The following is a 27,328-nucleotide window of genomic DNA, read 5'->3' as shown; positions in this document are numbered from 1 at the left end:
TCTGACCATCAGTCTGCGGATGGAATGCTGTGCTGAAGTGCAACCGCGTGCCCAGCTCCTCGTGAAACTTCTGCCAGAAACGGGATGTAAACCTGGCATCCCGATCGGAGACAATGGAGACGGGAACCCCATGGCGAGACACGATCTCGCGAACGTACATGTCGGCCAACTTCTCGGCCGACGAACTCTCCCGAATCGCCAAGAAATGGGCGCTCTTGGTCAATCGATCCACGATGACCCATATAGCATCAAATCCCTTTGTCGTCCTCGGCAGCTTGGTAATGAAATCCATCGTGATATGTTCCCATTTCCACATGGGAATCTCTAGAGGCTGCAGCTTGCCATGCGGCCTCTGGTGCTCGGCCTTGACCATCCTACAGGTCAAGCACCTCTCGACATACCAAGCGATTTCTCGCTTCATGCACGGCCACCAATACTTCAAACTCAAATCCCGGTACATCTTGGTGGCCCCTGGGTGGATAGAGAAGTGAGATTTATGAGCCTCCTCCATGACTGTCTATCTGATCCCGCCAGACATCGAAACCCATACTCTACCGCACTGGGTCAATAATCCCCTACTGTCCTGCACAAACCAGGTGTTCTCACCCTTGATCCTCTCTAACTTCCAGTTTTCTGGTCGCATGCCCTCAACCTGGGCATCCCTGATCAAACTCACAAGCGGGGAATCCACCGCTATCCTCATACATACCGCTGGGGTGGAAGACCCAGCTGACTTGCGGCTTAAAGCGTCCGCCACCACATTCGCTTTACCGGGATGGTAAAGGATCTCGCAATCGTAGTCCTTGACTACATCCATCCACCTACGCTGCCTCATGTTCAGGTTCGGCTGGTCCATGATATGTCTCAAGCTCTTGTGATCCGTGTAAATGGTACAACAGACTCCATATAGGTAATGTCTCCACATCTTGAGAGCGAACACCACCGCTCCCAGCTCTAAATCATGCGTAGGGTATCTCGTTTCGTGCGGCTTCAACTGCCGCGACGCATAAGCTATCACTCGTCCCCTCAGCATGAGGACCGCTCCTAGTCCCGTGATGGACGCGTCACAGAATACCATAAAATCCTCCACTCCCTCCGGGAGCGTCAAAACTGGAGCCTCACACAAACGCTGACGGAGGGTCTCAAACGCCCTCTACTGCTCAGGGCCCCACCGAAAATCCACCCCCTTCCTCGTCAGACGAGTGAGGGGTACTGCAATCTTGGAGAAATCCTGTATGAATCTCCGGTAGTACCCTGCCAATCCCAGAAAACTCCTGATATCTGAGGGAGATTTCGGAACCTCCCACTGCATGACTGCCTCGATTTTGGCCGGATCGACCGAAATCCCATCCTGGTTAACGAGATGCCCGAGGAATTGGACCTCTCGTAACCAAAACTCGCACTTCGAGAACTTGGCATAAAGCCGCTCTCGTCTCAGAACTCCCAACAACTCTCGCAGATGCTCCTCATGCTGCTCTCGGGTCTTGGAACACACATAGATATCATCTATAAACACTATGACCGAGCGATCGAGCATCGGTCTACAGACCTGATTCATCAGGTCCGTGAACACTGCTGGCGCATTGGTGAGCCCAAACGGCATCACCACGAACTCGTAATGTCCATAACGAGTTCAGAACGCAGTCTTCTCCACGTCCTCCTCTCTGACCCTGACCTGATGATACCCAGACCTCAAGTCTATCTTGGAAAACCAAGATGCGCCCTGCAACTGATTGAAGAGATCGTATATCCTCGGGAGTGGGTAACGGTTCTTCACCGTTAAATTATTCAACTCCCGGTAGTCGATGCACATCCGGTGCGAGCCGTCCTTCTTCCGAACAAAAGGAATCGGTGCTCCCCATGGAGAACTGCTAGGTCGAATGAACTGCTTGCCCAGCAGTTTCTGCAGCTGTGACGACAGCTCCTGCATCTCTGGTGGTGCCAATCGGTACGGCGCCTTAGCGATAGGGGCCGCACCCGGCACCAGGTCGATCCTGAACTCGACCTGCCTCTCCGGAGGTACTCCGGGTAATTCCTCCGGGAACACATCAGCAAACTCTCTAACTACCGGAACCTCTGAAACTGATGTTTGATCTCTCACTCGTGTATCTACCACATACGCTAGATAACCCGCACACCCGTGTTGAATGTACTGTCGAGCCCTGGTAGCTGAACAAAATCCTGATCCCACTCTAGTGTCCTCGCCATATACAATCAGTTCTCCCCCACTTGGGGTTCGAACTACCACTCGCTGGCCCTCACAGTCAATCATAGCACCGAACCGACTGAGCCAATCCATGCCTACAATCACACACACCTCCCCCATGGGGATCGGAATCAAATCTATCGGAAAGGGCACCCCGAAAACCTCCAACTCACATCCTCGGTAGATCGAAGAAGTAGAAATTCCGTGTTCGTTGGCGATAGAGACTCGCAACGGACACTCTAGCTCACGTACTGGCATACTGAACTCCCTACTGAAAGTCTGAGATACAAACGACCGACTCGCCCCTGAGTCAAATAACACCAATGCGGGTAAGGAGTTTACTAAAAACGTACCTAATCACAGGCACAACAGATAAGCATACAACAGATACAGTAAATGAGATAAAGGATATTAACATACCAACAACCACGTCTGGTGCTGCCTTGGCCTCCTCGGCCGTAAGCTGAAAGGCGCGCCCCTGAGCCTTTGGGGGCTCTGCCCTAACATGCCTCCCATTGTTAATCCTCAGTGTAGCTGGTGCTGGGGCCTGCGCCGGCTTGGCCGCCAGCTGCGGACAGTTGGTCTTCACGTGACCAACCTGATGACAATGATAGCATATCCTCATATCCGAGGCAGGGGCAGACTGACGACAGTCCCTAGAAAAATGCCCCTCCTTGCCACACCTGTGGCACCCGCTACTAGCTCGACAAGCTCCAGAATGACCCCTGCCGCACTTTCCACAAGTGCGGCCCTGCTGACCCCCGGTCCTAGAATCAGCCGTCTTAGACCGCTTCGGCGCCGGCTGCGACTGCACCGGGGCCGGCCGCTGCTCCCTCAACTGCAGCTCGATCTCCAACTCACGCCGCCTAGCAGCCTCCTGTAACTCCAATAGAGTATCACATCGCTGTGTGGCAACAAAGTGACGAATATCAGTCTTGAGCATGCTCAGATAACGTGTCATATGGGCCTGCTCAGACGCAAACTCAGGGCAGAACATCGCCCTCTCAGTGAACATGTGGGTGATCTCTGTCACCGTCTCTCCATCCTGTCTCAGACTCAAAAATTTATGTGCCAAACGTTCCCGCTTGACCCGCGGAATGTAACGAGCGCGAAACATGTCCCGGAACTGCTCCCAAGTGACCACAGCTCTCTGCTCATCCGTGTATGACCCTGTCGTCAGCCTCCACCAGTCCTTGGCCCCGAGCCTCAGCATGTTCAGGGCGCACCTGACCTTCTGGTCAGTAGGGCATGAACACGTGAAGAAACAACCCTCCACGTCAGATAACCACCTCATGGCTCGAATAGGATCCTGTGTACCGTCAAATGTCGGGGGCTTCGTGTTATCGAAGTCCCGATACTGGAAACCCCTGCTGACTCCTCCCCCTGTCGCGGATACAGCTGAAGCAGCTGCTGCGGCAGCTGTCTCTACAAGAGCCGCATAGCGCTCATCAAAGTACTCAACCATGGCGGTCTTAATCGACTCAAACATCTCCGGCAGCTGTGCCCGGAACATAGCAGCAACCTCATCATGCAGGATCTCCCGAATCCTGGCATCCAACTCGTCCGTATGCATCTGTACCACCGGCTCAGGTGTTGTTGGCCCCTCCTGGCCTCCGTCCCCTGATCCTGATCCTGAACCGGATCCAGCCACAAAGCGCTTCGTCATCACCATTCTGAAACATAGCACAAGATATCAGATAATTCATATAAATAACTGGGAGTCAACTCCCTACTAATCCCTACGGATTGTGACTTACTTGACACGCGTATGGGTCATGTGCTTTCAGTAGTACGTGCCCATACTACCTTCCACACCTACCCATATTTGCCTCAAGCATCACCACAACACCCTAACAACATATATATCATAGAAAACACTCAATCCTCAATCCTAGAGGAAAGCTAACCGTCTCACGGCTAACCTACCGGTCCCCCACAACTCACCCATCCATGAAACTTCCACCAACCCCGTAGTACTAGTGCATGCTAGCCATACATAACGCTGGACCCTATAGACTTTCGAATATCCAATTCTACCCTAAGCTCCCAATCAAACAAGAACAGAACATAAGGCTAAATCAAACATTCTCAGGCTATAAGATCTTAATTATGTACGGTCGTGATGCATACACTAAGCAACTACAGTAATTATGTCAATTTCATATAAGGAAAACCCTAGGATACCAGGCATCATACAATCAGGCAATTCTATCATGCAATTCCTGAAGATCCCTAGCCTAGCACTAACATGCTGTTCTAACATATCACATAATCAAATAATTGTATGGTATTTTGGGGATACTTACTGGCTCCGGCTGATCGTACATCCTGCATCCTCATTCGCTTATTTTGAAAATCATTTATAAATCATTTTGAAAACCTTTCCTTGATTTGAGACTGGATTCACACGCATGTTCCTCCAATTCACTCAAACCAAGGCTCTGATACCAACTTGTAACACCCAAAAATTCAAGCCAATTTAAACTTTTAAGACATTTTAATCCATTAAGTCATTACATAGTTTGTTTTCAAAATACAGTTATCATAGTATCCCAGTATCAACTCGTAAAAGTCATAACAGCGAGAGGAGCGGCACGATCATGCCTTCGCCTTCCCGCGATCACCAGAGGTACCTGAAACAACAACTTAAACTGTAAGCCTGAAAGCTTAGTGAGCTATCCCACAAAATACCAACCACATAACCATATCATATAAACATATAACCAAACAGCAAGCATAATGAGCCTTCAGCCTGACTGGACCGCCTTACAGGCCTTCAGTCTATCTGGACCGCTCTCCGAGCCTTCGGCACATCTGGACCGCCTCACAGGGCCTTCAGCCTGTCCGGACCGCTTGACGGGCCTTCGGTCTGACTATCATACCCTCTTGGGTTTTGTAGTCTATCCGGACCGCCCTGGGTATGTTGGCCTTCAACACAAAGCAGGACCGCCTCAACCTAACACCCAAATCAAACGACACGTGCATATACATTCATAGGCTATCATAATAACAGGCAAACCGATCTAGCAGATCAAATAGCATAGCAACATCCTAAAACCAGGACACCGACCTACCTAGGTCATATCATTGCATAATCCTATAACTAGGATATCGACCGAACCAGATCACTAAGCATAAGCATATCACCATCCTAACTAACCGGATGCGAAACAATACACATAGCATGTAATAATCCAAATACAATCCATAAGAGCCGGCCTTGGTGCCTTAGACCCTGTTGATATAGTGAGGATAACTCACCTCGCAGCTGACGTCCGAAACTAGAAAGCTCAACTCCCGGATCACCAACACGAACTCCACCACCTATAGTTACCATAAAACCCTTTTTCATAAATTTCCAAATTACCAGAATACCCTCCTGGTCAACTCCTGGTCAAAGTCAAAGTCCACAGTCAAAGTCAACAGTCCATGTTGACTCGACTCGTCGAGTGTAGTTTACCGACTCATCGAGTCCTTCCTGAACTCGAGAAGTCGTGAAATCCTTGATTGGCTCGTCGAGTTCCTCTTTAACTCTTCGAGTTCATACGTGTCCCAGAATTGGGAGAAACCCTAGCCGACTCGCCGAGTCCAAGGCAATCTTCAACGGACTCGCCGAGTTGTTCATCCAACTCGTCGAGTACATGGCCATCTTCATGTGGCTCGCCGAGTTGACTATGCAACTCGTCGAGTCTCTTCAGACCTACATCCATGCAGACCCTTTTTAAGCCATGCCAAGGTTCCAGATTACAGATCCAAGCTTCCAAGGCATGTTTCTCACGTAAAGTTGCAAACTTTACACGCATGCAAGGCCCTAGAGGCTCTAAATGACCAATCTAAGCTTCTAATGGAGCTTTGCACCTTATGAGGGTCTCATCCTTGCAAGAACTAGAAACTTTATGGACTTAGAAGCCCAAGGGAGTTCAGTTCTAAAGTTACAACTTCAGATCTTAGCTTATACAAAAGAATAGCTTCCAAACATACCATGAAAACCCTAGAATTTGTCCAAAAAGGGGATCTAGAATGAAATGAGGTCAGGGTAACGATTTATACCTTCCAGAAGATGCCAAATAAGATAGATTTCAGATCCCACAAGCTCCTTGCTTCTGAATACTTGATCTCCAAGCTCCCTTCTCCACAAAATCCTCTTCCAAGCTCAAGAATACACAAATGGAACACACACACTCGATTAGGGTTTGAGAAGGACAAGAAACAGTAAAGGGGAGGCTGGGGGAGGCCAATGATCCTTTAAATAGGATGCAAAACCCCGGGATTTAGGGTTTCATCCGCCAGCTCCTACTCGTCGAGTCCCTTCTTAGACTCGGCGAGTAGGTCATTAAAAAGCGTGGACCAACCCGCTGCTACTCGACGAGTAGGGCAATCAACTCGTTGAATAGCCCTTGATACCAAGAAACTCACATATTAAATCAATACCTGAGAATCGGTGCGTTACAAATTCGGGTTTTCGGGTTTCGGGTATTCGGGTTTGAGGCCGGGTCGGGTAATTATCGGGTATACCCGAAAATTTCTTAAATGACACTTATTGATATTTTTTTTACATGTTGGTTGGTTTAATAATGAATCGGATAGGAAAATACTTCATACAATTAACAAGTACATATATAATAACAATACAAATCATTATAATATGTTATGTACTTTTTTAATTCCATTCTGTGCGATAGTGAGAAACTGAAAATTGTGATGACGGTTCAGGACTTCAGCTTCAGCGTCGTATTCCCTTTACAAGTTTGTGTCGACTGTCGAGCCGTCGTCCATAAGAAGGAAACGAAGGGTTTTGTTTTATTTGAAGTGTGCGTACGTGATTGGATTGTATATTTGATATTATTTAAAAAACGAATTCGGGTATACCCAAAAATAAATATTCATACCTAAAACCCGACCTATATTATTATCGGGTTAACCTATTACCCGAATGTTCATACCCGTTACCCGTTCTACCCGACCCATTCTACCCGAATTCGGAACAGGTCAGGTGGGTAGAACGGGTTTCGGGTTTTTTCGACATGCCTAACAAAAACCAACGGGAATAAACAACCTAAAGCCTAAAAACTAGCCATTACTCCTACAGAAATGGACCCTACAATGATCAAGTATACATCACATTTTCTCAATTTGAACTTGGTCAAAGTCCTTTTTTCAAACATTAAATAAACAACCAAATACTACCCTTTAGGGTAAAAGACCTTTTTACCCTTTCCTCTAACTTGGCCCAAGGCCAAGGCCCAATCTAATTGTCCAAAATCCAAAATAATCATCCAAAGCCCAAATATGGCCCAGTTTTCCAAATTGGGCCCAATTCCTTTCATGGGCCTTCTCCCAAGAGAGTCCAACAAAATCTCAACAAACCAACCATAGAATTCTGATGGCCCAAAATGGTCTGAAATAACCAAGCCCACCCAAGCCCAAAATCGAACCCCAAAACAAATGAGATCCAACCTGTTGAGTACGTGGGGTGTTCTCAGCTTATACACTCAGCGTACTGCATAAAGGGCTTGTACGCGCAACGTACATGCTTGTACACCCCGCTTACTCACCAACTTGGCCAACTTTCCCCATTTTAGCTCTTAATCGATTAAGACCACGACCCAAGCTCAGATTTTACTTCCTTAAGGTGGTTAATCACATAAACTTGCCAACTTTATGTGCATGCATGGCTTTATGGGGCTCTAGGGCTCAATAGAGCTTAATAGATGACTTAATGCATGCATGAGACCATAAATACCATAAAGCTTGCATCTTTAAGCTTAAGAAACTCATAATATGTCCAGATCTAAAAGGATAAACCCCAAAAACGTCTTAACTCATCAAACTAACCCAAAAGGGACCAAAAGCATAAAAACCATGACATGAATAGATCTAATCAAAGAGATTCCAAGATGAGAGCTTTTTACCTTCAATAGATTACAAAAGATGAGAAACATCCAGATCTACAAGCCCCACTCCAATTCATGATCCTTCAACGACCTTCAATCTCTTCAAAATGATTAAGAACACTCCAAAATCACTCACAAGAGCTTAAAAACTCCAAGATGGTGGCTAGGGGTCGAATATTAGGGTTTATGTAACATCCAGGCTTTCAGGTATATGAATTGTGTAATTTTATTTTGAGAATCAATGAGTGACTCGACGAGTTGTGAGTCTAACTCGTCGAGTTGGGTCGAGATTGGTCACGTGAGTTAATGAGCTGACTCGACGAGTCAGTGTGTCGACTCGCCGAGTTAAGCGTTGAGGGATGAAACCCTAAATTACGGGTTTTGCGGCCTATTTAAGGGGCCTTAAGCCTCATATGCGCCTCACCAGTCACCCTACACCCCTGAGAGAAAACCCTAATCGCCATTAGAGCTAGAGAGTGAGTGAGAAGCTAAGTTGGTGGTTGTTGGTGCATTCTTTGAAGGAGAAGTGAAGAGTATTGAGGTTGGGGCAAGAGGAAGATTTGGATCCACAGATTCAGCAGTGTTTGCTTGAGGTAAATATGCTGACTTGCTCTTTTATCTATGGAGATCTTGATTTGGGGAGTTTTCTAGAGTTTTCTTCCATTGTTTGAGTCATTGAACCTTTTTGGGTATGATCTAGGGTTGAAACCTCATATCTGAAGTATATAAGGTCTTGTGAGTCCAAAGACCTGAACTTTATTGAATTAGAGACAAGAGCTTGTGCACCTAACCCTTGTATGATTTGTGTTGGCATTTTGAGGCATATATGCCATGCATTAACGTAAAGATCGAAGCTTTACGTGACTTTTGTGCCTTAAGGGACTAGATATAGAGTTTAGAGTAGTGGATCTGACCTTAGGTGTCTAAATGAGAAATCAGATTGAGTAGACTCGCCGAGTCCATAAGCTGACTCGACGAGTCAGTTATGATTTGTTCCGATGAGCACCATCAGGTGATAACTCGACGAGTTGAGTGGGACCTTCACGGGACTTCTGAGGATACGAGTGAACTCGACTAGTCACATGTGTGCACTCGGTGAGTCAGGTCAAATGAGGACTGTTGACTTGAGTTTTGGTTGCTGTTGACTGTAGGGTTGGTAAACATGAACAATAGAGACCATGGAGGGGTAAAATGGTCTTTTACCCACTCCGAGAGTTAAAGAGAATGAGAGAACAACCTTTGGAGTATTTTAGTATAAGTAGTATATTATTTAGAGATAATTAAACTATGTGTTAGGCGGAGGCTAGTACGAGATTTCCGAGCACGAGACTTTTACTTGCTATCTTACGATGTGAGTCTTCTCACTATACTTACCTTGAGTGGTAACCTTTGTGTGACCGGAGGGTCTTATGTGCTTATATTGAGTAGTGTGATGTTATGTATTTGTTTGTGATATATGCTATGTTATTATGTGCTTTACTGAGATAGGACCGGAGGGTCCAAACAGAGCTGTGAGACCGGAGGGTTTTCACTGAGATACAAGACTGGAGGGTCCAACCCGAGTTGTGGGACTGGAGGGTCCCACTGAGACACATTGACCGGAGGGTTTTATCCGAGCATAGCCATGAGAGGCTTATTATTTGTGTATGGGGTATTTTGGGGAACTCACTAAGCTTTGTGCTTACCGTGTTATGTGAAATGTGTTTTAGGTACTTCCGAGGATCGCAGGAAGGCGCCGACTTGATTGTACACACCAACTGGATTTTTGATTTGGAGGATCCTGGATTTTTATTTAAACAATTATTGACATGTGTTTTTGATCATTTGACAATTGGGGGTTTTATGAATTGTGTTATGGGATTTAAGTGATTTTAAAAATGAAAATTTTATTTGGAAATTTTCGGTGTTACAGTTTAGGAGGCTTGGAGGCTGATAAGGGATAAGGTTTAAGAATAAAAGATGCTTAAATAGGGTCAAGACCCTAAAAAATAGGGTTTCCATCTGAAGGGAGGACGCCCCGCGTACCCCTTAATACGCCCGGCGTACTCGAGAGACCTCAACGTTCCACCCAACAACAACGACCCGCATACTTGGTGGGTACACCCTGCGTACTCGATCAAGCTCCAAAACACATAAACTTCTATTGGCCATAACTCCTCCATCATAAGTCCGTTTCCAACGAACTTTATATCCATGGAAAGGTGACAAGAATCCCTACACTTCTATCAACTCTCACTTGCTTTAACACTTCTTGAACAAAGACCCAAAATTCATAAAGGCCCAGACAACCAAATTATGATTATACCCTTGGGCTCCGAAACCCAAACGAACACTCGGATTACTTAATCTATAAAACCCACATCCAAAAAGGGCTAATTCCCTTCTTCCCCAAGGCCCTAAGCCTTATGATAATCGATAAACGGGCTACGGCCCCGAATAATGAAATGATTCGAAACCGAGTGATATAAATTTACTTTAGTTTATTATAACAATGTATTTAAATTATAAACTATTCACATTCTCATACATACACATATACATACACACATTCACATACATACATGCACACATTCACATACCTACACATACATACATACACATTTACATAGATACATATACCTACATACACATACATATATACATAAACAGTGGCAGAGCCACATTAGAGGGAAAGTAAGCCTAGGTCCACTCTTCAAATTAAAAAAAAACACATTTACTATGCCAAGCCACGACCCTGAATAATGAAACGATTCTCCTTTGTAACATCCTGTTTCAAGAAGTTTCTTATTTCGGGATTGTGAACAATAAGTTCATCAAGTAAAGGCCTTGGGCTTCATGTGATCTAAGCTCTTGGTTTGTGTCTTGGAGTCAAGGGGTAAAATGGGAAAAGTGATTATCATACTTCTTGAATTAAGGATTTTAGTTCAAGATGTTTTTAGTCAAAAGTAATTAGATAGGATTGTGGGCTTCTTCAATACCTTTCCGTGCATATAAAGAATGCCAAAAACGGAGTTGAAACGAAGAAGTTATGGCCGATTGAAGTTGAACCGGAAGTTATGGATTCTTGAATTACGTTGGGTGTAACTAGAGGTTACGCAGGATGTAACAGACTTTTAATGATTTACGTTGGGCGTAAATAAGAGTACGATGTGCATACTCAAGCAGTGTGCAAACCCTAAATTCGGGGTTTTGAGCCCTATTTAAATAACTTAGCCACCACAAACCCTTTCCATTCTCAGCCTCCATCTCTCCAAACGACCGCTTGTAAACCCTAATGTCCATTTAAGAGTATTTGAGCTATTTGAGTGTTTTGTGTTCATCTTTGAAGAAAGGATTCCATTGGAAGGAAATTGGGGAGATTCAAGCTTGGTGGATTTGGTACTTTCATATCATTAGCATTCTCTAGGAGGTATAAAGTTCTGAACTTGGTGAATGATTTGTTAGATCTAGCTAGGATGTCAAGTTTAGGTCCTTTTGTCCCATATTCATGGTCAAGTGGAGTTTGAACAACTCCAGACCTTATGGACAACTTTTTTAGACGTTTTTGGGTGCTTTGAGTCATAAAAATGTCATCTTGATTCTTTTCTTTTCACCCATGCAAGAGATATGAAGCTTGGAGTCGTGTAATAAGTTAGGATTTTAGTGTTGGGCACTTTATAGCCATGCAAAGTCATAAAGTTGGAAACTTTATGATTTAGGATGTCATTTGGATTATCTAAGCTTTAGAAGAAAGATCCTAAGAGGATAAGTGCTTAATGGGGAAGTGGGATCAGTTTTTATGATTTTTCGAATTTAGATTAATACTTTGAAGATAAAGACTTATTTAGCAGTGCGACGTGACACTGACTTTTGGTCATTACTGATCAAATTTTTGGCATTGCTAGACCTTTTTCCAGATCGATATTGTTTATTTTTCGGACTACATGTCAGGATGTTTCACACTTTCAGCAGGTTATTCGTTCATAGAGGTATATTATGATGTTGTTCAGCGATATGAGATGGGTCGGAATTTTTGAAGGCGAAGTGTGATCTGATTTCGGGATCTCCGGTTTGATTAGTTTTTGGGGACTTGCCATCTTTCTGGATTTAGATATTATCTTTCTTCCACGAAGATGCTTAAGCCTCCAAAGCCGAAGACCTTTGATGTTAGAGATTCATTACCCCAAGTTAGAGATCAAGAAACTTCCGAGTTTCAATACATTTCAACATTTGTTAGTCATTTGTATCATTTTCATTATTGCACTGGCATGTTGGATACTTTGTAACTAGGGAAGGATCCCCACTTTGCGGGGGTTAGCAAGTGTTCCGTTTCCAACATACAATCACAGATGCATGTAGTTACATATTACAAACACACACATCACTGACACATATTGTTTTAACCATTTGAAGTGTTTTCTATTGTTTTGACCATTTTGCCCCTGCTTGGTGTTTTCCTTAGGTGATGCCTTTGATGGTCTCAAGTTTTTTCGACTGTAAAATAGGAATACATTATAAACAAAAGATAAATTATCTAGTTATTCTAGATAACTGGACTAAATTAGTCCTAAGAATAAATAAAGATAAGTGGGTTATAATTTTCTGCTACTGTTGTCAAACTTATAAAAAGATCCATTTATAACCGTTATATGAATGGACTGTGTCCAGCTTTACATAAGCCTACGCGCAAGGAGAACAATCAAACCCTGAGTTGATCACCGAGTCAACTCGACATTTTAAAGGATAATTTAGCATCAAAATGACTTAATCCTATATCAAACAATTAAAAGATGAACGACAGAACCATTATAAACTATTTAAAGAAGTATGTAATTGATTATTTAACCTAAAAAGCCTATTGTAACGATGGTGGATGAAGCAGAGATGAAACAGAAATGGTGTGATCACCAGTGACCATTACAGCAATCATTATTAACTTAGTAGTACCTGAAATGAGAACCATCAAGGCTTTCATAAGCATTATTCTCTCATGATCAAGTTCATTATCTCTACATTTCCAACAGTCCATCACCAATCAAGCTATTGTCAACATGCAAATCTATAAGTTATATAAAAACAACACAAATCACCATCAAATACATCTACATAAAAACTTATGCGTAACTTACAGACCCAAAATAATGGTAAATTTTTAATATTTAACTTAGAATTTTCTACACCCAATTCCTAAAACCATACCTGGTATAATATGATAGAACATAAAGGATTTGTGCCTCATGGAAGCATGTTGACCAGGAATGATGTGAACAGGAGATGGGAATAGGTGGAGGTTGGCCTGTAACTGGAGAAGTAACAAAAGTCCCATACCCCAACCAAAGTAGGCAAAGGGTAATTTTTTTCATTTATCATTTACTCACATTCCAACATTTGACAGATTTATAAACCCAAACTTATATAGGATAGGAATGGAATTGGATTAGGATTAAATTATATTCCATTTTCTGCCAATAAAATGTGTGATTTCGATTTCTGTATATTCCAATTCCTTCAAAGAAATGAAAACATAAAAAAATATAGCTTGTGAAATTACCATCGAACCGAAAGGAACCGAAAGAAGTGTGATATGAATTCATCCTCTGTCATTTGAGCTCGACTTGCAAACCGTTTTCCATAATACCAACAAAATACAAATGTTAGGCTAAAATTACTTATATCCGACTGAAAATGTAATTTACTCAAAAAATGTAACAAAAATGATATTTATTCTAAATATTTAACACCCAATGTTTCAATACCCTTTTTCTCAAGTTGCAATTTTAATTCATCTTTAAGGCTATTCAAGGATTAAAACTTTAGTTCTAAATGTTGACTTTATCCAATAAAGCTTGTACATTTTCTTCCGGTTTTCTTTTCTGAATGCTAAGGGACTCCACTTCTTTTTCCAAGTTGTTGCATGTTTATGTCAAATTCTCTACTCTCTCGTTCTTTATCTTCATATCTTTTTGTGAGAATCAACAACTCCTTTTTTTTCTCTCAATCTCACTTTTCTGGGAATGCAAAGATACAAGCTGTCTTCACTCGTGTTTCCAAGTTATGCTCATCAAGGGAATAATTCAAGCTCTGAACATGAGCCCATGCCTTGTACTCACAGTTCCTAGCCTCAACAAACTCCATGTAATAAACCTCTTCAATATGATAATGCTAGTTGCTTATGCTTTTCTTCCGGAGCTAATTTCCTTTACAAAGATATACATATTCTCCAACAAATATTTTACTCAAATCATACTTATAAGGAGAAATTTGGCATCAATTAATTCCAAATAATGGAGAAATTTACCAAATTGCCCCTGAAAATCAAACATACACAAAGTCTAACCTGCTCAGATCCTGTAACTGTTGTATTTTATTTATCTGAATCTTCCAATTGCTTGCGTCTTTCTTCACTACACCCTTGAGATTCACCTAATTTCTTCTCTAAATCAACAGTGTGCTTCTTTTCCAACTCCAACAACGCCTGCAAGGGAAAAAAGGTAAAATACCATTTAACAATATCTATTTCATGATTATAGAAAGAAAATCAAGTACATCACCTTTAACTCATTGATCTCTGTGGTCACGGATTCAATCTTTTTAGTATCTTCAACAATTACTTCTTTTTCTCGAATGCCAAGTGGCGCCTCTTTTAAATCTTTCCTGGTTGCTTCCTCTTTTTTCTTGGATATGGAATTCAATCACCTGACTCATGGGGTTGTGACAATCTCCTTCAACAGTGTCACAGAAAAGATGCATATTAAAAGTCTAATAACATATCAATCGGTAAATATTAAATGAACATATCATATAACCTTGATTCGTGTTGTTTTTTTTTCTGCTTTTGTGGAAAAACAAACCCCTTCTAGTCACATCATCCTACAATAATACAATAGTCACTTAGGTTAGGACGTATCGGATACGGCGGTACGGTCCGATACGGGAACGAGGATCGGGAACGCAATTCGACAGTTAGAACGTATCGGATACGGCGGGGGTAGGTTCATTTCGGTACGTCCCGGTACGTTCTGATAGGGTGTATCGTATATTTCGATACAGTGTACCCATGGTTAATACAAAAAATCCAGCCATATTTTACTTAAAAACAAAGTTTTCAATAAGTAAAACTTCCCTAAAAACACATTAACAGGAAAAAAAAAAAAATAATACTTCAAAACACATTAACTGGAAAAAAAAAACAGAATTTTAATATTTCCCAGCAAAATTACTTTAAAAAACAGTTAAGTAATAAACTAACACTTCAATACATATTTGATATTTCCAATAAACTTCCCTAAAAACACATTAACAGGAAAAAAAACATAATTTTTATACATCAAAATAGATTTCCAGCAACACATCAAAACAAATTTCCAGCAACACATCAAAACAGATTCCAAGTTTCCAACACTAAAAAACAAAAACAGTAACAGAATTCCCAAAAAACAGATTAACAGAAAACATTTCTTCAATGTGGGCGTTGTCTTTTTCCTTGCCCATTCTCCATGTCTTCATCTAAATTCTCCCAAAGCATTTCTTCTAATCGTGAATTTGAGCCTTCAATGTAAGTGCTTTCGGGATTCATGTCCCACTTTTGTATGGGCCCGCTCTATATGAACCTGAGAAACGAGATAGGAGTCGAATATTGGAGTGAATGAAAACCAATTTGTCGGCTCTTTTTCAATTTAACCTATTTGTTTTCACATTGTGAATGTAAGGAAGGTACTCCAATTTATTTCAGCCGAAGAGTTACTAATCAGTTGGGAAAGTAACTTCTTTGCTACCACGGCTAATTCTGGTTTCAGCTCCATATGTTGACCACCAATCTATTGCATCCATTATCACGGCATCCGTTTTTGTAGCCGCCATGGAATAGATTCCTTTTTTCATATGGAATGTGACGAATTGTTCTCGTAACACTCGTTCCTCCTCTTCATTTTCGGACATTCTATGGAATGCTTTCATGACACCAATCACAACCTCTTTATCTAGATTTGGAGCTTTCCTTGGAATACCCCCCGGTGCTAACTTTTGAAGATATTGTCTATCATAAAATCTTGGAGTTAATGCAAACCCCAAACAATGTAATGGGATTGTCATTTTCTCCCATCTAGCTAACACTATCTTCTCAACTTTCGGGTAATAGCTTGAATACGTATTTTCTTGCATAATGTCTTTAATCTCCCCCAACATGTTATCTATTTTTTCATAAATATCACCCATTTTAGGACCTTCCCCATCACAAAACTTGATGAGTAGGAAAATGGGTTTTGTAATTGCTAAAACAGTGTCTACATCTTCCCAAAACAAATCATCTTTTATTGTATCAGCAACTTTTAAACCAAGAACTTTTGTGTTTTCATCTCCATTTTTAAGTCACTCCCTCCAAGAATTAAGGACTATAGTTGTGGCAAGAGCCTCTCTACAATCCTTGATTCTTTTTAACAAAATATAGTGAGATGCAAACCTTCTTTTAGCCACCCTTAACAACTCTAATGTGGAATTTTCTCGAAAAATTGACAAGACTTGAGTGTGGTTTAGAAAGTACTTGACAATTGTTTTGCCTCTCTTATAGGTATTATTTAACCAGAAAAATTCATTTGATAAATCTTTGAAAATCAAATTTCGAGTATGTACGCAACAAGGTGACCAAAATACATGTTTGTATACCTTCTCAACTTCTCTTCCGGCGGCTTTGCAATTAGCCGCATTATCCGTGACCACTTGCAAAACGTTGCTCAGTCCAACCTTATCGATAGCTCCAAGAAGATACTTAGAGATTTCCACTCCTGTTTTTTCGACCCCCGAGAAATCGTCCGCGTACATGAACATAGCACCATGAGCATTCATTGCAAGAACATTGATGAGTGGCTTATGTTTGACATTAGAGCACCCATCGGAAACAATAGAAACCCCTTGCGTGTACCAAGTATCTCTGACTTGGGTTAGGTCTTTCTCATCATCTCTCATGCACTCATCTAACAATACGGTTCTTGTTTTTTCACTAGACAGATGTTTTTACCCCTCTGGTGCCTTCTTGAGTGCATTGAGCATTTCAATAAAATGTGGATTCCACAAGACGTTAAACGGGATACCATTAGCACACAATCCTCTAATTATATTCATGTCAACCACATTTCGCTCTATAAGACCAAAAGATTCCTCAATTCCTTTTCTTGATGTTGCTTTTTTCGAAAGTATAGAATTCTTTAAGGATTTTGAAACACCTCCGCTCTCAGCTGCTTTAACCTTGCTCAAAACTCTTTATAGCTTCTCCCGGTCCTTAATCATAACCGTACATCTTCTTATTTCTGCGGTCTTCCCAGGTTAAGCCCCAAAGAAATGTGTGTGAATTCTAGTGTAGGAGCTTGTGTACTGGACTTCACAGTGGTTGCAAATCCATATCTTTGCCCCCCACCCCCCTGCATTTTTACCAGTTCCAAAACCAGTAAAAGTGACTTCTTCCAACACAGGCCTGCTAGCATCCTTATCATTCGTTTTCTTGCTTCCTGATGTACCTATATCTGATGCGCTTTGGTCCTCATTCTCAAGATCAACAAAAGCTTCAGGTGGTGGTTGTGTTTCATTATCTTCTGTGCGGTTCAAAGATTTGCCAAATACCATTTTGACACCAAGCAAATCAATAAAGAAACAATATATTGGAAAGGGTCTGTGTGATGAAGAAGAGTAACAGAAAAAGAACCGAACAATAGAGTAATAGACTGATAGAGAGAGTAATGTGGGTGAACTGGTGAGTCGTGATGTGGGATAAGAGGCATGTTAAATAATTACTGGAATCGAGATTCACTGGAAGAATCGGATGTAGGAATCGAAGAAACATACCAGGAATAGATGAGATCGATAACTTTATCCTAGCATCAAACGTTTTTTCAGAGATAAGCAATTTCCCACTCAAACCAAAATCGGCGACCCCAAATCCAAAATTGGCGATCCTAATCACGTTTCTGTGCAATCCAGATCGCCGATTTCATGTTTCCAGGACCGAATTGAAGATTAAACGGGATCGCAGGGTACACGTATCGGGCAGCGTTTCGGCCACTGATTGGAACGCAAACGCACTGCGTTTGGGAACGCGGCGTTCGGGGATCGTGAATCATATGGTGATCTATGTGACTATGGATTAAAGAGATGTTATAAATTATGAGATTATTTTTAACTCACTTGGGAAAAAGATAATGGTGGCAGAGGATAATTGGCATCCCAATTCGGGTTAACCCGCAACAACCCACCAACACCGAGCCACTGTAAGGGAATACTAAATCGTTAATATAAAGGCATCTTTTGTCCCATGGAGGAGGTCGTGGTCCTCCTTTTTCAGTATCATTAACATGGAGTCTTTGAAACATTGGTCATTTATTCTTCTCATTTACCCCCCTCTTCATCTGTCTTTTCACCCTTTGAAAATTCAACAATATAGAATCAAAAAAGCAATGAAAAGATCAACTAATTAGCATCATAATGAGGTGAACTTATTACATATCTATGTATATTAAGTATATGTTTTGCCTAAATCAAACACACAAACCCCTAAATTTTCATGTCTTTTTCTATCAATTCATGTGGAGACTATTGTAGGAACAAGGAAAATCGAAAAGAAACATAACTAAATAAATTGTAAAAAATTATGAAATTGAGTACATATGAAGTAGAAAATTAAGTCTAAATTATTGATTCCAAAGGAGTGCGAGTTTCACCAAACATAGAAAAAATTATTAAGATGATATCTTTCAACAATCAAAGCCATTGACAAAAATAACAGAGAAATAGAGATTTACCTTCGGTGGTTAGTGAGAGAATTAGAGGATATTAGGTTTAGGGTTGTTCTTTATCTGGAACGAGGGAGACAGTGTTGTCGCACGAAGAAATAAGAACCATACCTGGAAAAAATTAGTGTTAGAAAAGAGATAAATGAAGAGAAGCAAACGAAGCTGATCAAGAATGCAATCATGCCACCCAGCGGAGGCAAAGGAGTCAGAAAGGATAAGTAGTTAAATGAAATCAGTGTTTGAAATGAATCCGCAAGTAAAGTAACCGAAATTTTGAAGCCAATTAGGTAGGGTTTGACTGTGATTGAAAGCATTGAATAGGCACTTTTGCCATTGTCTTCAACCCCGACTTTGGAGAGATTTAGGAAAGCAACAACAGGTGCAGCGACGATCAAAGGGGTGGGTGGCGGTGGGAAGATTAAAAGGTGGGAGATAGAGAGGGTTCTGGAAAGAACGTATCACCTGATCAAATAGATTAAGTAACCCCGGTGGAGGTGGAGGGTAACCCAATGAACAATACTTGTGGTCATGGTCAGGTACTGTTCATAATGGAACATTCTTTATATATATATATATATATATATATATATATATATATATATATATATATATATAAAATTTATCTTTGTATCACTCTTTTTATCCTTCATCATTTCCAAGCATTTAGGAAAAGATTGTCGGAGATGCAAATGCTCTACAATGCTGAGTGATAACTAGGTTAGTATAAGGCATATTCCTTCCACTAGTATATGAAGTGGAGGATGTGGTCATTATTTGATATTGCACTAAATATGTAGTCACTTTATATCAGAAACAACATGGTTGAGAATTCCTCTCCTCAGCCACTTGTATTCATGAATTATTTATAATCTTTCTATATGAGAATATCATTTGACTCATCATGTTCGTTAGTTTTTTATATCTAATATCTTCATGTTTATTTATATTCCACACCCGCCAATGGTAAAATGGTTTCCACAATATTATTTGTAACTCGTATGACATTTTATGAGTAAGGATGATGTTTAGGATATATATATATATATATATATATATATATATATATATATATATATATATATTCATACATGTTGAGATCATGCGGATTTAGTGTTGGTTATTCAATTCATACTAAGGTGAGTTCATTACCGAAAACACATAGTAAATTATAGAAATGGTGAATGCAGGTTCATCAAATTCGCAATTTCAGTCCAAATTTTGAAAATTTGACAATTTGCATCCATGTGCTTTCATTTACTTATAGTTAGGGACAGACATTTGTTGGGGATATTTTTTCACATCTCTCAAAATTGAGAAAACGAGCCTGAATCATGTTGCTCATATATATGTTATGTCATTATTCAAAGAAATCAAGTTTAACAAGAAAAAAATTGAATTATTAAATATCCAAGAACCACATAAAGGTGAAATCCTAGCAGTCATGGATTTTGTGAATTCCAGAGGAATGCATTCCGTAGTAATTTACCCAAAAGTCAGACTGGAATGGAATTGAATTCCAATTGTGGAAAATTTATGCAGAATTCATTACATAGTAATCGTAGTCTGTTAATGGGACTCCAAAAAATGGGTAAACTGGACCATCATAATCAAACTATAACATATCCATCCATGTCTTCATTTTATTTTTTTCAACTTTTGCAAGTCTAAATATATAGCTTACTTTTGGACGTCATGGACTAAAAAGGTTATTATAATGATGCCCAAACTACAACAAAGACTATGAAACTTGAACTTCATGCAATTTACAATATATAGAAATAGTTTAAAGATTCTTGTATATAAGTAAACAAAAGGCTGGGGATACTTTTCTTTGGAGGATGATCTAACTTTTTCCCAAGAACAGAATTCATAAAATTAAAAAATGAAGATCCGATCCATACGCTTCTATATTGGATTTGAAATGGATGAATGGATATATGGAACCTAAAAGAATGCACATGTAACTAAAATGGATTGTTGTGAAAAGTCATTTGGGTCAAAATAGCAATATTTACCATTGAACCGGATCTAGTTGGGTTGGATTAACCCACAAATACTTTCGTTCATTATTTTTAAAAATAGATTAACAATTAGTGCAGTAATGTTATATAATAATCTGAACTTTTTAACAACGCGATTTAGGAGGTTGTTGTATGCTTCCTCACTCATTACATGAAAAACTAGAAAATATAGAAATGAAAAAATAGATAATGAGTCGATTACATGATTCTTACTTGGAGCCGTGTACATGAAAAGAGATGGATCCAACAACAGGTCGTTCGGGGAAATAACATGTCAAGAGTGGGAGTGAGAGCAGGGCATATAAAGTTCAAATTCTACAACTCATTAATTTTGTGAACTTAAATGAAATTTAATTCAATAGTAATATGATCTAACAACTTGATCTTATATAAATACCAAATCCAACAAAATATTCAAAATTGACACATTTAAACAACATCCATATAATTCATACAAATCCAAAATCCAAAGAGTGTACATAAGCACAATACCAGTATAAAAAAGCAAATTAGTCATTGATAAAAAAATATTCGAGAATTACAAATCACTTGCATTCGAGAGGATCTATGCAGTTTCTCTTCCTCTCTTGATCTTGGCAACTCTTATCACAATTGCAACGCATATCTTGTCAATGGTTTCCTCAGCAAACATGAAAACCTTCTGTCTCCATTGCCTCTTGAACAACAAAACTCCATTGCCTCTTCATCAGCTGCTTCGTATTTCTTCTCAGGCATTGTTGTTGGGTCTACATGTTTGGAGCAACTATTTGGCAATGGAGGCCCACATAGATCTTTGTTCCCAGCATATATTGATGGATCAGTAAGGGTCTGCAATTGATTTCCTGTCGGAATTCGTCCTGACAAATGGTTGTGTGACAAATTCAAATGGCTCAAAAATGTCAAAGCTGCCATGCTTGGAGGGATCATCCCAATCAACTCATTATTTGAGAAATCAAGAGATTCTAACAACGTCATGTTCCCAATGGTGTATGGAATATGCCCACTGAGATGATTATTTGACAAATTCAGACCCATCAACCCAGAAAGTGCAGTTAGCTCGATCGGTATTTCTCCAACGAGTTTATTACTCGAAAGGTCCATGTTATAAACCATACTCCAAGTTGATGTATATTCAAGATAAACACCTTTAATACCTTGAATCACATTCTCATCAAAAACAAAAGAATCGAGAGAATATTCTTGTCTCCTCTTAACTATGGCATTCAAATCTCCAAGACAACTAGGGATGGTTCCCGTTAAACTGTTGTATGCAACATCCAAAATTTGAAGAAAAAAATGTCCGCACAAAGAATGAGGAATTCTTCCGGTGAAGTTATTTTTGTGTAACCTTAAAACAACCAAAGATCCAAGTTTTTCCCCGATCCATTCGGGTATATTTCCAGAAAACTTATTATCACCCAAATCTAAAACTGTTAAAGTTTGTATATTCCCCAATTCTAAAGGAAGTTCACCAATAAAGTTGTTGTCGTTTAATTTTAACCGACGTAATAATGAAGAATTAAGAGCAATAAAACTTGGAATGACACCAGAAAGCTGATTTGAGTTGAATATCATGGCCAATAAGTTCTGCAGATTCTCAAGACAGTTGGGAATTTTTCCGGTTAGCATATTTCCGGAAAGATCAAGATATTCCAAGTATGTCATATTGCACAAAGACCTTGGAATCGACCCATTGAAAAGGTTATTTTCCAGAAGTAATGCCCAGTTCGACGGAACTCCAGATACATGAAAATTTCCCCCGTTAGGAAGGTTTGTCAAAGGTCCGCTAAGTGCATTGTGAGAGAGATCTAAGAAAGGGATGATGGGCAAATTCTGCAACCATCTAGGCAAAGGCCCCGAAATTGTAACATTGGACAATACTAACACCTTAAGTTTCCTTTGATTTTGAAGCCACAACGGAAATCCATTTAAGATATTGCAAGAACTGAGTTGAAGATTCACCAACTGGAATGGAGGTATCCACTCACGTGAAACATTGAATGTCAACTTATTGTTATAAGAAGCTTTCAAGTGCTTCAACATCGTAAGGTTTGCAAAATGGGCTTCAAAAACTATTCCTTCTAAGGAATTGTAAGAGATATCTAGAGAATAGAGTTTGGCAAGTTGCCCAATTGAAACTGGAATAGTTCCATTCAACATATTTGAAGACACCGAAATGGCTTGTAATGAAACAAGTCTTCCCAGAGATTCTGGGATGGAACCAGTCAATTGATTAAAAGAAAGGTCAAGTTCGGAAGGTCTCCTAAGGAATGTCGGAATGGGACCGGTTAACTCGTTATGAGATAGATCTAATACTTCTAAAAATCTTAATATTCTTATAGATTCAAGGATTGGACTTGTCAATCTGCCACCCGATAGATGTAAGCCTCTTAAATTGGTCATTCTTCCAAGTGACTCTGGAATTGTACCATTTAAACTCGAATCTAAATCCAACAACTCCAAAGCATAATGGGAGCATTCCGATACGTTTTTTGGTGAGTCAACCATTTCTATGTGAAAATGATTGTATGACGCACTCAATTGTTTCAGGTGGCACTGTCTCCAGATTCCAACATGATCAATCTGCTTAAACCGGTTTAAAGAAAGATCAAGCTCTAGAAGGTTAGGCATTATAGGAACCGATGAATTCAGTAGGTTTCCTGAAAGACCAAGGACTTTTAGAGAACTCATATTTGATAAAACAGATGGAAATACACCTTCAAGTGAGTTAAAGCCAAGATCCAGGTGTTGCATGTTTGAAAGTCTACTGAAATTAAGATGAGAAGAAGAAAGAAATGAATTATCCAGCCCACACCATAACAAATACAGCTCTCATACAGAAGGAACTGTGTTTAGGAAGTTTGCAAAATTCCATGACAAACTTAGATTAAGGTTGGAAAGATCAAGGAATGTGAGGGATGTCATATTTTGAAAAAATCCAGGGAGTGGAGCTTTGAAAGAATTGAAGCTAAGATCCAGGTGTCTAATGTTTGGAAGTATCCTACTCGAAAGTTCACATAATGACAAACTTAACTCTTTTAACGAAGGAATCATGTAAAGCACCATGTCCCAGTTTTCTGCTTGACCAAGATCCAACCAACTCAAGTCGAGATGCTCGAGTGACAAAAGTCCAAAAGTCCATGCTATATCATCTGTCATCACCTCTCTGTTTGAACTGAGATCAAGAACCCTTAAATTAGAAAGATTTCCAATGTGGGGAGGAATAATACCTTGAAAACCAGCATGAGAGAGATTGAGATAGCTCAGCAGTTTGAAGGATCCAATGAAGTCAGGGATCCGGCTTCCTCCAAAATCATTCCCACTCAAATCCAAGTATTTGAGATGCCTCAACTCAGCTAAAGAAGGGTTCACCTGATTCCCAACTAAGTAGTGACCATCCACGGCTGATTGGAATCCATCACCAACTATGCGATAGTCATCATGGGGTAATCTTTCCCTTACATAAAAAGAAAAATACTCCATGTCTCCTCTGAGATCAAGGCTTTCAACATTTCCAGTGACAACATCACAGTAAATTCTTTCCCACGTGCAACAGTCATTGCCAACCCATGATGACAACATTTCAAAGTCATCTCTGACACTCTGTTTGAACTTGAGAAGAGCAAGTCGCTCTTGATGAGAGCAAATGCCACTCATATTTCCAACACCCAAACCAGTATATTTGGTTGCAACCAAAAAAATACTTAAGAAAATGAGATGAAGCCCCAAACCCCTCTGATTCCCCATTATCAACCTTAACTTCGTTTAATATAAAAAAAAAATTGAAATGCAAAGATATATTGTTATGATCGAAAACTAGTTCATTTATAAGGCCATAACCGAAGAGCAACATTGAAATCAATGGATTAAATAAATAGAAAATAACTTGACAAACACGCATTTTCATCTTCAAGGAATCAAAAGAATGTTTATAAATATTGTAATAGTGTTATGATAAATTATAAACATGATTCTGATGTTTAATGGTTTAATAAACTATAACTACACGAAACTAATTTTTTTTTTGTCATTTGACTTAGCAAGTTTCACGGTTGAAAAGCCTAATAAAAGATCATTTCTATAATTTCATATTCAAAATGTCATCTTATCTTTTAGAGTATAACATGCTCTTGTAAAGTAAATTAGGGTTTTATTAGAATTAACAATTTCAACCTATTTATGGAAATGGGTTCTATTTATTCCAACAGCTCTAACAAGTAAAATCAGAAACCTTGGCTAAAATGAAACGGTCAGGTTTTTCGATCAAGTCAAACTTGCCCCAAGGTATAGCCCAATGCTTACAATCTCTTTTTTCATATAATATAAAAAAATTACATTATTATTTTAATATAGTGAACTCGAAATAAAATATTTTGTTGAAGATTACTAGTCAATGTGTACACATGTCATGATCCATTAATCTATGTCATGGTAGACTTCAACTCACAGCTCACTTTGAAAAGTCAACAATGTAGCCACCAAGGCTGAAATATATGTTTTATTATTATTACTATTATTATTATCTGAAGCTGTCATATGAGATCTTGAGTTCCCTAAATCACACGCAACATTCAGTTTATTTATTTTTTCTAATTATTTAAGTAAATTCTTCGTTTAATGGTCGAAGGCAACATAAAATATAATCATGAACAAAACCTACAAAATGAGAATGTGTTGGATGGCTAAACTTTGTCTATTACCAACAATCAAGTAAGTAGTTAACAAATGAAATTTTCTCCTATGCCCACTGATGAGCAGATTTAAAACATAATAACTATGATATATCTTTTAACTTATCCAATAAATTACCTTTCTGTTTAAGATAATTTTTTCCTTGTTGAAGCTAGCACCGAATCTTTTATATTTGAGGGAGCTAGTACTTTACAATATATGTTCACATCTGATAAGTCTTTTAAGAAAATAAGAATTAAATAAAAAAATATTTGACAAACAAGCATTTACATTTTCATAATTCAAAGACAGTTTAGAAACGCTTATAAATATTAGTTATAAATCATTAACTTGATTTTGATGTTTAATGATTTGAAAAAGTAACCACAGGAAAATAATTCGACTTAACAAGGTTGATGTGTCAAGCCTAATAAAAGATCATTTTTATAATTTTAAATTCAAGTTCTTATCTTATCATTAATAAAAAAAATGTATAGTCATGTCAAATGCGTTACGATTCTATGACAAGTGACAATATCAGCAACCCATTTACTTGGAAATGGGTTATATTTTATTTCCAACATGTATAACAGGGAAAATCTAAAACCTTGGATAAAAAACACATCTAATCTTTCCTAAGCTACATACAATGCTTACAGTCTCTTAAATCACATTATTATTAAAGAAATTATTTTTATTTTTAACATATATATATATATATATATATATATATATATATATATATATATATATAAGTCAAAACTAAATTGCCTAAATTGCATTCAACATTCAGTTTGTTTATTTGTTTTATTTTATTATTTTATTAGGCTATGGGTTTCTCAAACTACAACGTTTAAGCAAAACACTTTATCCACTTGAATCAGATAGAATAGACAAAACTGACCTGTTATATGGTTTGGAGTGTAAGAGGTATGGGTCACGAAGAGCCTTGTTAAGTTGTAAGCCTCAAGGAACAAAACAATGTTGTTGGCCAACTTGGAAAGGGTGTGTGTACCATACATCTCTTACTGCTGCAATCAAAATGACCTAAAGAAACAAAATAGAGCAAGGTTTGTCATCAAAACAACATAAAAAAACATGAAACACATAACTAAAAAGGAGTACGATTTTTTTTACCATGAAAGTCTCAAAATTGTCCCCACTTAGTCACCAAAGTTCTAAACTTCTAATCATGCTAATTAAGTCCTTAAACATCCAATTTTCTCATTATTTATATTTACAGCAATTATAGCTGATAAGATAAGCATCAAAACTCGGAATTATCACACAGAGAGACAAAAACAAACACAAAACTCGGAATTACACCAAACTCAGATATCAAAATTTGCCAGATTACTGTCCTACATTACATGTCACGTAGGCTAATTTTGACCACCTGCGTTCACATGGTGCTGTCGTGGCATCCACATGAACTTAAAAAAATGATATTATTACTAGAACCTAAATACAGGGTCCGTTTATGTAATTGAGTTTAAGGGGAATAAGAACTCTACATGTTGACTCGGACCCCATCTCCGGCAACCACCACCATCTCCGGCCACCACCTAATCTGGAAACCAATAACCAATAATAATCTTACAACCTAGTGAACTTTCGTTGTACCAAAATAATGAGGCAAGACTTCTTTTTTTACCAGAAATCAAGTATCAAACCTTTGATTTTTTTTTTCTTATCATGGAGTTTGACTTTGTTTTGTTTTGGTTTTATCATTTGGTTCTTTTGATTATGTCTCAGGGTTTTTCTTTGACTTTGTGTTTA

The 27,328-nt window shown here is 39.2% G+C and overlaps 1 long non-coding RNA gene and 1 pseudogene across 1 annotated transcript; both read right to left on the bottom strand.

Annotated features, from left to right (window-relative positions):
- Positions 1-15,311: 15,311 nt before the first annotated feature.
- On the bottom strand, positions 15,312-18,396 carry LOC145133425 (uncharacterized). The gene is made up of 2 exons (XR_013718580.1): positions 16,741-18,396; positions 15,312-16,268 (listed from the first exon to the last, which is right to left on the bottom strand). It is a non-coding gene; the product is annotated as an uncharacterized LOC145133425 (long non-coding RNA).
- A 2,913-nt stretch (positions 18,397-21,309) lies between these two features.
- LOC145132894 (uncharacterized) lies at positions 21,310-24,074 on the bottom strand (annotated as a pseudogene).
- Between the last annotated feature and the right edge of the window lie 3,254 nt (positions 24,075-27,328).

The sequence above is a fragment of the Lactuca virosa genome, chromosome 8 (assembly GCF_052849685.1).
Source record: "Lactuca virosa cultivar CGN04683 chromosome 8, Lactuca_virosa_CGN04683_v6, whole genome shotgun sequence".
Classification (NCBI taxonomy): Eukaryota; Viridiplantae; Streptophyta; class Magnoliopsida; order Asterales; family Asteraceae; genus Lactuca; species Lactuca virosa.
The sequence above is the reverse complement of the archived record's forward strand: the minus strand, read 5'-3'. Positions and strand labels throughout refer to the sequence as shown.